This window comes from Rosa rugosa, chromosome 2, assembly GCF_958449725.1.
Source record: "Rosa rugosa chromosome 2, drRosRugo1.1, whole genome shotgun sequence".
Classification (NCBI taxonomy): Eukaryota; Viridiplantae; Streptophyta; class Magnoliopsida; order Rosales; family Rosaceae; genus Rosa; species Rosa rugosa.
Window position 1 is genome coordinate 32,498,223 of NC_084821.1, and position 14,605 is coordinate 32,512,827.

Consider the following 14,605-nt stretch of genomic DNA (forward strand, 5'->3'; position numbering starts at 1 on the left):
CTCTGATACCTAGATCCCGAACTTGCCTTCTTGCACATGAAATTGGGTAACAGCTTGAATCTTCTCATTAACTCTCTATAGCTCCATTTTCTTGTTTGTGCACTAACTGTTATTGCCACACAGATTTGCTGCTGCGTGTTCAGAAGAATTTCTCGAGCAATTGGCACATAGTCTCACAACTTGTACAAACCCATCTCACTACTCCTTTTCCAATATTGATTGGGAAGAACATTAATCGGTTGGGTTTCGTTTAATTCAAAAGTATTATTTCATTTCATTTGTGCATTGAATATTGATCTTTTGCATATTTTCCTTTGAGAAATGACCACGTAGCTAAGCATTGTTTCTTGACCTGACTTGTATTCAAAACAAACTTGCAGCACATTTTGACAATCATAAGTTCAATTATATAAGTTTTAAATGTCTTTGTCCTTATGTGAAAGTCTTGAACATTCCTCCACCGCCAAGCTTAACGTGGCTGCTTGAGAGGTGATCTTGCTACCATGACATAGAATTCAATTAAATTGTTTAGGGTTTAGTATGCTTTGCTTGCAACACCACCAATTGCTCCCCCTTACTTTTTACCGATGTGCACCATGATTTAATTGTTGTGTCTACCATGATTTGGTTGTTATATGCTTTACTGTGCAGATATCATTTCATACCACAAAATAAGCACTAAACTAACCTAGTAGTCTCCTATCAAGCCTTTGAATATTGATTTTTTTTATTGAAGAAGAACCACATAGATAGATATGCTTTCTTGATCCTTTGTAGTGTGACTCCTGCATTCAAAAGAGACTTGCAGTACACTTTGCCAATCACACTCACTTATACATATTTTGTAGCTTCGATCCTCATGTGCAGATGTTGCAAATAAGTGGAATTAATTAAACTTTTTTTGTAGTCAACAACATGAAACTAAAGGCAAAGATGTCATTTTTCTCTCTTGGTAACAATTGGGGGCGCGTGCCACATCTTCTGGCTTTCTAATTTGACCCAATAGGTAGAGTTTAATGTTACGAGCGTGTGGAAGTAATTTTGTAGGTATTCGTTGAACTTTAGAATCGTTAGGAATCTCCAAAGTGTTAGTAATTCGAATATGAATTCATGTTAGTCTTACCGTTAGATCGTTGAGATTTTTCGTTAGGATGTTAGAATTATTCAGTTAATGAAATCCTTGAAGTTTGAGCTAATTCCGATGTGCATTCAAATCAAGGACGAATTATTTTACTAGGGATTTTCGAGGTTTGTTCAAAAATCGAATTCAGTTTTCGATCTTTCAAATTGTCGTTTATGAGTTAGCCATATACGCAGAGCCATTGTTTGATGAAGATCCCTACACACGGCTAACTTAGCCATATATTGTGAGTAGACTTTTATTTTAATTAAGTGCATGCAATTCTTTTTTTCTTCAACAAATATTCATACTATGTTTTCATTGACATATTTGGTTGGTGATGTGTGATTTACCTTAATTTGGTGAATTATCATGCTTTAATTAAACTTTCTATTTTCAACGATGATTTATGAATTTAATAAATATCTTGAAATTTGAGTACTATTGTGAAAATAGGATTATCAATGAAAATCTTAGATTTGAGTTTTGATTATGATTTGAGCTATCTAAATCGATAAATGCCTTGGGATATTGAGATTTATATTTATGCATTTATTCTTCAACTCTGGGAATGATTTTTCACATGCATCAGTCCAAATAAGTGGAACTCCTTTTTGTGTTAGCAACCAAAAAACACATAAAAGGTGGTATTGAAGCACAAAATCAATGAACTTACATCATCACATATTAAAATCGCAATTTATGAATTCTAGAAACCTAAAACGTTTTCATGCTTCATGATTATTGGAAACTAAACATTAAAACATAAACTTTATTCTCACAAATATTTGAAACATCCATTTAAAACAAAAACCTAGAACGCTAGTATAATTGTTTTTAACATTACAAAACAAAGAAACCAAAAACAAAAGATAGAAGGACATGGTTACACTTTTGAAGAACTTCAAGGATGCAAGATGATCTTCAAGAGGATGGAGGACTTTGATGATGACAATGGCAAGGAGGTGGAGATGCTTCATGGCTTCAATGCTTGAACAATTGGAGAGGGATAGAAATTTAGAGAGTAAAGGGAGAGGATTTGCGTTTTGATTCTGGGTTTGATGATGATGAAAACGTCTACACCCTCCCCTATTTATATTGTACAGTTAGCTTGGTGTCAAAGTCTTTCTCTACTTGCTTTAGTAATTCTAGGAATTAATTAATTGGTCCACATAATACAAACCAATCAAATAAATCCACATCACCTCTTCTGCATCATTCAACCAATGAAAAGCCGTCAAAATTGCACCTTGATTTTAGGAAGATAATCTTTTCTAAATTAACATGAATATTTTCTGATTTTATCTCCTAAAATTCGGCCAAATAGGGGTGTGAGCAATAAGCAACGTATCTGGACTTGATTCCATCCTTTCTGCATGTTGTAATCCCTTAAAACTCTCTAAGGATGATGCCAAACTCTTCTGGAAGCCTCTAGGACGTCCCATAGGCAATATTATCTGAAATATGAAGCATAAATTTGGCCATGGGCTTCCTAATGTGATTTGGGCCACAAAACAAAAATTCCCGTCAAAAGTCCGATTCACGCACAACTTGACATTCTTGTACTAAATCGATCATAACTTCTTCTAAAAAATTGAGATTGATGAACCGTAAAAAGCTTTGGAAACTACACATCCGTAGCTTTTCAACCATATAAAGATCATAATTTTATTCATTCTAAGATGCTCTCAAAACTCTGTCGAACTTGACTGATCTGCACAAGCAGATTCCTAATTTGAAACGAATTTGACTTTGATGCGTTGTATCTTGTGTCCAATTAGGATTCCTTGTCTAATCTTGATTGCTTTGCCACCACATGCCTTGCACATGTCGTCCATGACATCATCTAGAGGCTTCATGAATATTCTTGGACTTTCCTAGTCCACTCAGGTATCCTAGTATCATCAGGACTTCTAATGCCAACAGGTTTCCTAATCGAATTAGGACTCTTGAATTTTAGCCATTTCTCATCATTTCTCCAAGCTTGACTCCTAGTTGACTCAGGATTCCTACTTCAACTGGGATTCCTTTTCCTAGTAGAACTAGGAATACTTCATTTCTCCATTTCTGATCATTTGTGCGCCTTATTTCCTCCTTGCCTTCATTTTTGACTCAAAACTACCTAAAAACACAAAACTAAGTTAGAAATGATAATGTTAAGAGAATAACTAAGTAAAATGTAGAGAGAACTGCACTAAGAACATAGGAAATATTAGTCCGATCAATTGTACAGGTATATTAAGTTTAAATAAAGAATGTAAATTTATTATATGATGGCATTATGGTGTAAATACAGAAGAAAAAAAACTATTATACATACATACATACGTATATATATACACACTTTTTTTTAGTTGACATGCTACCTTATTGTCAAATAGATATATAAAGCAAACATATATTTCCACTTATTAAAAAAAAACTTACAGAACTTACAGGAAAATTAACATAGCTTTAGTACATATTGTTTATATCATAATTATACAAATATTAAAACTCAGTACTTCAAAAAAAAAAAAAAAACAAAGAGTCAATACCCCTTTATTCTACTTACACTACCTCCCTCTGGATTTCTACCCCAGGCTCTCCAGTAGTTAAGGGTGTAGTATAGCTGGAGTTTTGTTAAATGGGATGGGTAGTTTGTTGAGTTTACTTACTTAGAATGGAGGAATAAATCTAGTAGGTTGACTCCAGCATTAATTCCAGCTGTAGGGAATGGTATTGGCAAGGCCGGCCCTAAGTTTTCCGAGACTCGAGGCGAAAAACAAAATAGCGCTCCCCACTTTCAAATTATTTACAATTTTTTTCCCTTTAAAAGTAAGTATGTTTAAACAATATATAATTACTAGTAACATAACAATATAGCAATTCCAATATCGTTTAACAAAATACTATATTAATTCAAATAAAGATCTTAAAATTACAAAAATCAATATTATTGTTACTAAAAAATTACTCTTCTTGCATTCTTAACCACAAAAGTTTCAACTAAGCTTGAATATTGAAGCTTTTCAGCCAAATTTTTTCAATCAATAACATAGTTAAACCATTTAGTCTTTTCTGTGACATAATTGATCGAAGATAAAATTTGATCAACTTCAATTTTGAAAAGCTTCTCTTAGCAGAGACAATAGTAACTGGTATGGTATTAACAAAATTCTGTAAGCAATCCAAGCATTTGGGTAACAATCATCTATTACTTCAAATAGTTCAATACTTCAACTAGCCTTTTTATTTCTTTTAGTATGGCTCCATTCAAGTAGCATAATTCACAAAATAGATCACTCCCATTAATGTCAAAAACATCACCATCCTTCAGCAAATCTTCAAGATTCATACAATAGTTCATCAAACTTTTATTAGCTGTAGACTTCAACTTCTGTAACTTAAATAAAAAGCCAAAGTCTTCTTCATATTTTTTAAATTCTGCAAACCTACTTTGAAGTGAAGAAAGAGCATGATCAATTATATAAGAAAAGTAACAAACCTTAAATGATTCCAAAGCTGATTGTGTTACCTCGTCTTCATTGTCGCTATCATCAAACTACTTCTTTTTTCGAATGGTTCTTTTTTCACGAAATACGGCTTCAATGTAGGAGTCTAATAAGAGAAGAACGACATCGATTTAGACATATATTACTTTTTTTTTTACATATATATATATATATATATACCTGTTGGGCTTATACCCAGGGCCAGCACTTGGTATTGTCACAACAATGTTTAGTGCAGCAAAATTTGGTACCTGCACTTGAGGTGCATGTACTATATTCTCCATCACAATGTCTCTCGTATAGCGATAGTTAGCGTCATTCTCTTTCAAGTTTGTTGCCGTAATGACAATATCCAGATGAGCTCTTAGTAGATATCGTACCAACTCTCTTTATTTCCACAGCGAAACGCTGCCTTGTACTACTAACCTGATGAATCATGGATGCCAAATAATTTTAGGAGTCCACAGATATGGCAACCTCATACGCCTTCTGGTTTAAAGGTTGTGCTCCATGAGGTTCGATGCAGAATCTTCCCCAACTATCAAGAGTCTCCGTATGTTCCATCTAAATTCAAGAAACTTGCAGATTTAGTAAAGAAAATAAACATATAACCCATCATGTAATTTAATGATGGTGTAAAGCATAAAATGACTCCTTAATCTCTAGTTGTTAGTACTCTTGTACTAATTTCAGTCACAAGTGTCATCTTGCCAAACATAAGATTGATATGCTAAAAGTAGCATCCAACTTAACCCTGAAAAATATCATCATTAGTATACGGGAAATAGGGATCGTTCAAATTCGGGGATCGTTCAAATATAGTATGCTATATTTGCAACCCCAAATTCAACTCATCAATTGAATCCCAGCCTCAATGCATGACAGGGTAGAGTATAACAAAGTGTTTTGTGTCGTGATTTAAAACCATAACACAGGCAAACTGGAGGTCATGACCGGAAGCGGAAGAATGAAAAGCATAATGAAGAAAAGAAGGTCCATTGCATCCATTAAACATTATTTTCTGTGTTGTTTTAAAACCATCAGAATTCGACAAACAACTGTTAGGCATCCCTAATGTTTGACCCACACATGTTTTAGTTCACCGAGACCGTTGTTGAAGTGTCAACTAGGTTAGGAATTGATGATTGTATGACATTATCCGGTGTTAACGAATAATCAGGCAGTCAGGTTACAATCAGGACAGCATGCTGAGGAAAACGCTTCACAAAAACTATGTCTTCCCTATCAGCTGGAAAGTTAGTTGCAACAATCGAAATGGAGTTTGGATCACTTTACCAATTTTGCTGTACCAAAGTGAATCTCCCACTTTGTCAAATACTTGTTGAAAATTTTGACGTGGCGAACTCAAGCATCAAGATTCATGGAAGGAACCTGACAATCACACATGAAGACATTGAACGCATAATGGGCGTAAAGAATGGAGGTTGTGATGTGGAGATTGAAGGAAACACCGAGGACCTTGATATTTTGGCCATGGAGAGAAAGATTTCGAGGAAGGAGAATCAGATAACAATACATGGATAATCTGAAAGCGCTGATGAGACATTTAAGATCAGCTTTTCCTTGTATGCCCTTGCAACCTTGCTATGCCCGGTAATAGGAATCCATGTGAAACCAAGATACCTTATACCACTTAAGCATCCAAATGCACTGTGTTCAAAAACCTGGGCAAAGTTTGCATTTGATAAGCTTGTTGAAGGGGTGTCATCGTTTCAGGGCACGGGGATTGGATTGGCCAGAGGTTGTATTATGTTCCTTCAATTGTTCTTCATGGACATTGTTAGCAACGGCATGTTTGTTTTGCCGGAGATCGTGAAGCCGGTTATGTGTTGGGGCATGAACAAGGCGAAGAAAGTTTATGAGCAGGTGGAGAGCATGGGCGGATTGAAAAGTGAGTCTGTTTACGTGACAAAGAGATATATGTAGGACAAAACAATTTAGTACAGTGGATCGATTGATGCCAGCACAAGGATAAAAACCAATGTGGTGGAAGACTTGTCAGAAGTGAGGTCTGAGGTGGGTGTTATTAAAGGGGACATCGAGAATCTGAGGACAGCAGTCAATCGATTGGAACCGGATATGGGCCATTTGAGAAGCACAATTATGATGTTAGAAACATCGCTTGATCAGCTGAAGGCTAAGGGCCTCTCCCAGCTTGTCTCAGATGCTATTAATGGAGTGTTTCAGGATAAGAGAGTGATTATGTTAGCAATGATGAGAGTGATGATTTTGTTGATGGTCAAAAGCAGCAGGGTCCAGAAGTTGAGTCAGATGACGATGGGATGCCTAATGTTGAATAAAAAATTGTAAGCGATCCTCATTCCAGAAAATTTACACACGGACTAAAAACAACATTGTGTAAGAATAGTACAATTTTATACAATATGGAATACCACAATAGAGTAATGTGACGTGAGGGTTCCAACATTAGTTTTCTTTGCTTTGTTATTGGTTGCATTATTAAGGATGTTTCGGGTGATACTAACGTAAAATGCACAGGTCATATCCAATGAGGTGGTACCATACCTAGATCGCAACACTAAAACTGACAGAAGTGAACAAACGAGGTTCCAAGCAGTGGCCAAGATTTCGCAGAGGGATTCATACTTACTGACCTATCTCTTCAGCAAGAAGGTTTCTGCGGATGACAGTTTCAGGAGGTAATTACGGAACAAAGTTTGATCTGTGGAACATACGGTTTATAAAATACTTGAAAACAGAAATATTGAATGAGTAATTTAACAAATAAATGTTTGGACCATGTGCTTTATAAATTCAAGTAATGAGCTATTACACCACAAAACTAAATGCACAACGATTAAAATATTTGTATCACAATACTGGCATTTTATTTCGCTGCACAATAGCAATGAAGTGGCTAAGTTCGAGGATTGGGTTGTATCTCGCTGACACCTAAGGTGATTGTCCCCAACGCAGTCTTTGACTTCCTAGGTAGCAACCTTCAACCTAACCCTGTGATATTTAATGTGTTATGTTTTATGAATTTGTTGCTGAAGCATAGGCATATATTGAAGTAAATGATATTGTATTAACATTCTTCAAATGGGGCTAGCGTTGAACTTAGGTTGTCAACATAACAGCCGCTTACTTGTTTGACAGCGGATCTGAGAACTGGTTCTTGCCAGCTACAATCTCGGTAAGTTACGTAGCCATTCAGAGTACTTTGAATATGTAATTAATGCAATGTAGTTCGGATTGCATTTATTTAACCACTCTCATTTATCCACGAGCCCCTTATGTAATATTGCAGGAACATGCTAAGGAGATTTCAGCAAGTATGCAAGTGGAAGGTATTGTGCCTTGAACCATTATACACTGCAAACTGCGAAGATTCATTGGCTGATTATCATCATGAAAGAAGGTAATGACCTACAATTTTACAATACCTTATGTAACCAACCGTGTTTAAATGGTACGCGTGTGATTGTTAAAACATGAAATATACGTGCAGATGTTCTTCCCCATCCACGTCGGGGTGCTAAAACATTAATTTTTGGTTGTTGTTAACATACCGGATGGCGAGTGTGAAATATGGGACAGCAACACCGTTGATTCTGCCATGACACGCAGGCAGGAATATGTCATTGCATCAGTAAGTCTATCCTGTATGTGTAATTTGCAGTTGGTGAGTGTTTTGTTTAGGACAGAGACAGAATATCTCCCCCTTCTTTATTGTAAAGCACGTCTGTACAATCGTTTTATTTGATGACAGATATCTTTGATTGAAAAAGTATTTGGCAACAAACTACGAACGTTGCCCGACCTATACGCACAGTTTGGATGATTCGCCATTACTTATCCGGAGAGAGGCGTTCTACATCCAAGGTCTGAAGACTCGAGAATATTTGTGAAAAGGAACATGCAGTTTTACTTATAGCGCTGGTACCTAGGGGTGAGTACTAGCTATGAACATCACTCTAAATATATGTCTAGTGTAACATATCTGTATATGGTGCATGACTGTCCAATTATCATTTTTTTGCCAAAATCAGTTTAACTCCGGCGACCAGAGGGTTCGTATGGCACTTGAGATTGTCAATCACCCTAGGAATGAAATTCTTTAAAGGGTCTGGCTTGCTGCTGCAAAGGAAGTCCCATATGATGTACCTACTAGGGGCGTGCCACCACTATCTCGGAAGGTGGATACAGTTCTCCCAACATCGGGCATGAAGTTCAACCTACGCCGGTCGAGGCGCTGATATATTTTCAATGCATGTTCTATCAGCAATCCCTTTTTAAGTCACCGTTTCCGAATTGATGTGTTCATGGACTATGTAATGTCATTTTACGGGTTTTTTTTTTCTCTATAGTGGACCAAGAACAAGTTGCCACTAGGCTTATGCAGATTCTGTTGTATGTTATGTTTGAATTTCATTAGAGGAGCAATTATCAGGGTTTCTAATTCAGTATGTAATTAAATTTTTTTTTCCACTTGGAATATTTCTGAATGTTAACATCAAACACATATAGCACCACACACAGATAACAGTAGCATCAATATTAATTCAGATAGTACTGATAATCTCATAATTTCAACCAAGTTAATACATGTATTAAGCACCGGAGGCTATTCCTACAACAGTCACTACGTCGATTGGGCAGCTTCCTTCAAGTATGTCATTGTTTAGACTTGTTCGCTGCACCTTGGAGCACTTGAACATTAACAGTGGACGTAGTTTGGACGGGCTCACATTTCCTTCGTTCACCCGCCTTGCTCGATGGTTCTGGCCATTCGTTTCCAATACTCGTGCCTTCATCTGCAGCTTCTACTATAGAGAACTCCTTCCCTTTTTTTGGATGATGGTCCCCCCCCCCCCCGGCCGTATCGACTAACCTGGTGTGTGAATGCCTCACACTTGTGACTACCCTTAAACCTCTTATGAACTGTGCGTCTTGTCCTCTTGCCACCACCCATCTTACCGGAGAAATCCCCCCATATTTATAGAAATGGGCCAATGATTGGTCCGCAAAGTTGTCGTCGTCATGCACAGAAGTGGTGCTCCCAACTGCATTTCTGGCCATGTAGCCGGCACCGCAACTCCACTGATCATTCCTACTCCCCTTATGAAAGGATCTTATGAATAGCCTCAAGCATTGTGCCCTTGATCCAATTCATTTATAAATAAGTATGGTAGGTTTAGGTGGAACGGTTGGAGATAATAATGGTTGCCCACATCCTCATTATTAATTGCTCCTTCAATCGCATATTAATACAGTTGTCCTGTTGGGTGGCATGGAGCAACACATTAACGGCATGACACTATCCTATCTAAGTATGGTTGTCTGGTTTACTTCCCTTCCATAATTCAGGTCCCCATCACAAAGAATGAGGCAAACATAGATATTGGGGCTGTGGATCGTCATATTTAATTCGATACAAGGCCCATTATGCAGTAGCCTCCATTCATGTAGGAAATGGGGATGTTGATAAGTTGATTGTCATATTTAATTTGTTAAAAGGCCCATTATGCAGCAGCCATCATTGATGTATGAATTTGGATTGTGGTTTATCATATTTAATTTGTTACAAGGCCCAATATGTATTAGCCACAATTGAGTAATGAAATTAGTGATATGGATTGTCATATTAAATCTGTTAGAAGGCTCATTATGCATCAGCCACCATTGATGTATGGTTTAGCAGACAATTTGATCGGATGAAGACAGTTTGTGCAGAATCGTATGTGTGTATTCAAACTGCTTTTTTCCAGCTATGACTAGTTTTAGAGTGAACTTACAAAGTATCTCACCCCTGCATGAGACCCGGTGCATCCCACAGTCATCTCGTCTACCCACCCATACCCCCTACAATATGGGTACCCCTGCAAGACTAACCGCCAACAGAGTAGGTAATGGAATACGGATGTCACATACCTATCACTAAATACGGCATATAAAAATCACACAGTTTAGGGCATCTCACGTTGGTCCGGGCACACCTCCAGTACGGCCTCAGCTTCTTGATTTCAGGCACCCAATGATGCATCACCGTCATATTTCGTTCACACAGAGAGCATCGAACTTCACACATTAATTTCAAAGCGGAGCTCCGCTCTGGATAGGATATATATATACAGATCTTATCCAGAGCGGAGCTTCACTTCGACATTAACGTGTGAAGTTCGAGTTTTGGGTCAATTTTCGGTTGCATATTCACATCTCGACCGTTCAGTTTTTAGGTACTAGTGTATAGATCCTCTCTGCAAATTTTCAGCCAAATTGATGATCGTTAAGGTATCTAACTCGCTTAAACCAATGGACGGACTTAATCTGTCAACCTGAACCGTACTAGCTTTAAGGCAATTATCAATGCCTTAACGATCATCATTTTGGCTGAAAATTTGCAGAGACAATCTATACACTAGTACCTAAAAACTGAACGGTCGAGATGTGGATATGCGACCGAAAAGTGACCCAAAACTTGAACTTCACCGCGTAAATTTTTAAAGCGGAGCTCCGCTCTGGATAGGATATATATATATATATATCACATAATGCTTAATGACCTTCATAAGACACCGTCAATTCGGGGTACAATTTGTGAAATAAACGTGGATTTACATTGCATATGTAGGCAAATTCAAAGCTATGTGATAATGCTTTTGGTAAGGCGGTCAAGGATGTGTTTGCCGACTCAAGCAGTCCTGGTGCCGCCCCAACAAGAGCGATGAAACCATATTAGGGAGGGTGTGTGCCTGAATCCAAGGCAGTTGTATCTCCACATGCCAGAGCCATGTTCACTTATACAGTGACCCGCAACGAGGACGTCCATCATGGGATTATGATGGACTGCAATGGAGACGAGCAAACTAAAGCCAAATCTTGGATGCTACTAGTACCTTACATGCTGATGAACCCTATAGGGAATCACGACAATCTCTTCATCAATTACATATTCATGGGTGGGAAGAAAGTCACGGTAGAGGAGGGAAGGTTAGCACACAATCTCGTTTATGATGGGGTAGTAATATGTATTCATTGTAGTTTTTTGTAGATTTCCCTGATAAATAACATGCTACTTAATTATCCTAAAATGGTTTTTCAGTAGTGATAAAATTGAAACATGTATTATGAGTCGTTGTTTGTGGATGCCAAAAAGTAGAATGTAAGAACAACATCAATGTTTCGTGCAGAACTATGGTTGCTTCAACCGGGAATAATAAGGCACTACTTTACCGTGATGAGGCCTTATGCTTGGGTCCAGCCACAAATGTTTCCAGCTTTGTGAGTTCTACAAATCTCCTACCTCTTATGCATAAATGATATGGAAAATGAATACTTTTAAAATATGCACACCTTCATTTTACTACTCCACGGTGTTCTTGATTTACAAATAATAACCCTTAAATTTTAGGTGGAATGTCATCAACTTTGTCGCAGAATGCTTGAACAAGGAGGGGAGTGGGGACTGGTTTTTACCTACTTACTTCTCGATGAGTCGTTATGTACTTCCGGTAACTGAATGGAGATATGTGCATTAGTGTGGCCAGCCTTGGATTTCATGAATGATGACTTGGCATACGTTTTGACATTAGGAAAAGGCCAGTTCGTACAATGCAGGGGAGTCGTTTCGGGAATGGGTGGAGCACATAAGGACAGTGTGCAACCTTGATAGGTTCAACGGTTGCATGGAGAATTGCAAGAGGGTGAGTTGAGGTTACCAACTTATGCTGTGAGTTTGCGTTAGCCGATCAAGTTTGGGACTTAGATTGACTTGACCATTTTCAATTATTTGAATGCAGATGTTTTTGCCGATGCATGATGACAAGGCCAGGGGACATTGGTATCTGATGGTGGTTGATCTGGAAAAGAAGGTGGCTGAGGTTTGGGACAATCTCCCGACTCTGTCATCCGCAAGCAGTAGATGGGACCATGCACTCACAACAGTAACTAACACGCACATGTTCACTTTGACCATCCATGTAAATAATTTCTGATTCAACTGCATTATGCATCAAACAGCTACAAGATCAACAACATACACCCTAACCATTTCCATATCCACACTAACATATCAGATTGACAATGAAAGGATTACATATATGAGGAATCTGACCGATTTACCATAAATTGTATTTGCAGCTGCGCCATCTTCACCATTGCTTTTACTTTTGACAAGTTGAGGATGGAAGGGACCAACACTGACTTTGGGTTATTCAACTATGTTGAGCCATCAAATAAGTCAATCACTTTGAATCTATTCTAGATTTTGGTTTTTGAATATTGGTTTTGGATTTGATTATTGTATTTTAAATTTAGATTATGCTTATTTAATATAATTTTTATTATTTAGATTGAATTTTACTAGAATTTTTTTTCATAAATAGTATGTTAATATAATATAGGTTAAAACCGCTTAACCGACCGAACCAAACCATCTTTAATTGGATTGGATTGGATCGGGTTAGGCTTATTTTTTTAATGACCGGTTGTCCAAAATGCTTAAACCGCTCACTTTAGTATAGAGACGGTTTAGAGTCAAAACCGATCCAACCCAATCCGTGTGCAGCCCTAATACTAATACACAAAATTTAGAAAGAAAAAACTCACTCAAGAGCAGAATTTTAGATAACTGAATAAAACAGTTTTGAATCAAATTTTAGCAGCCACTTCTTCTGAAACAAAGCTAAAGCTTCCTCCAAAAATTGACCAAAATCTTGGATCTCTCCTAAGGTTCAGCGCATCATTGCCATTATGCAGTTCTACCAATCTCAGTCCCTGCAAGGTAAAATGGTTGATCATTAAATTCCACAATGCATATTTGACAAATTTTTCTCAATCTAATATGAAATTTTGAAGTTGTTGTGACTTCATTATCGTTTACATCTAGCTACCACGAAGCCTTAAGTTGGTTTAGAAATCTGTATCACATATTCAGAGCTATTCCTATATATGCTAATGAAATTCATGGAATCGTTTAGTTGGTTTTCTAGATTTGTGGATTCTGCAGCTGATTTGCTTAATAGTTGTAAAACAGTAAGCTTAGAAGTAATGTGGGGAAATTCTGCAGCTGACTAATTAAACTATGTACTAAACAACAAAACACTGACAAAGATAAAGATGATAACGCAAGAATTAAATTCACCACTGAATCACAAAACTGCTTCTCTTACCAATAAACCAATCAAAATGAATACCCACTCTTGAAAAAAACAACCTTCTCTACCAAACAAATTTCAATAAGCAGTCATCACTTTGAATACATTTCTTGATTATCTTTACTTTCAATGTCTTTAAACAATGATAGCTTAAATCAAATAATACTAAAATGGTTATCAACCTCTTCCATCCTAAACCACCAATAAACAGTAAGAAACCACTGAGAATAATATATCAATTCATACGACGAAAACTACAAAAAAAAAAAAAAAAACCAATTTTTTCCCCATCAAAAGTTCCTATACTTGCAGGACACAAAGCAAATTCCTAAACTTAATCACCAAACACCAATATTTTGAACCCAAATCAAGAACGGAAACCATTACCTGGTCGGATTGACCAATGAAGGAAGCAAAATCAGTGAGATTCTCCAGTACTCGTAGATGGTGAAAATTTGTATCGTTTTTAACCCAACCTCTGTATTTCGGAGCCTGATTGATGCGGTACAGCTTGATGGCGTCTCACTTGTCAAATTGGAGATCAAACTGATTTGTCTTCTCTTCTTTATTGCAGCGCCCAAGGTTTTGCAAAGACTGCAAAATATGGAAAATTAATTTTAGATCAATTGATTTTTAGACAAATAAAGGAGACTTAGTTTTGGTATCAAAAGTTAGAAACAATAAAATGGCAAAACTCATTGTAAAATAACTAAAATTAAACTCAATGTAAGCTATCTGTAAGAAGAACAAAAACAATAATAAATAAATAAATAAATAAACAAAACTAAATAAGTATCTGGACTTTGTTCTCATTCTCAATAAAAAGGTTTATGCCTACCTTCTGAAGGCAT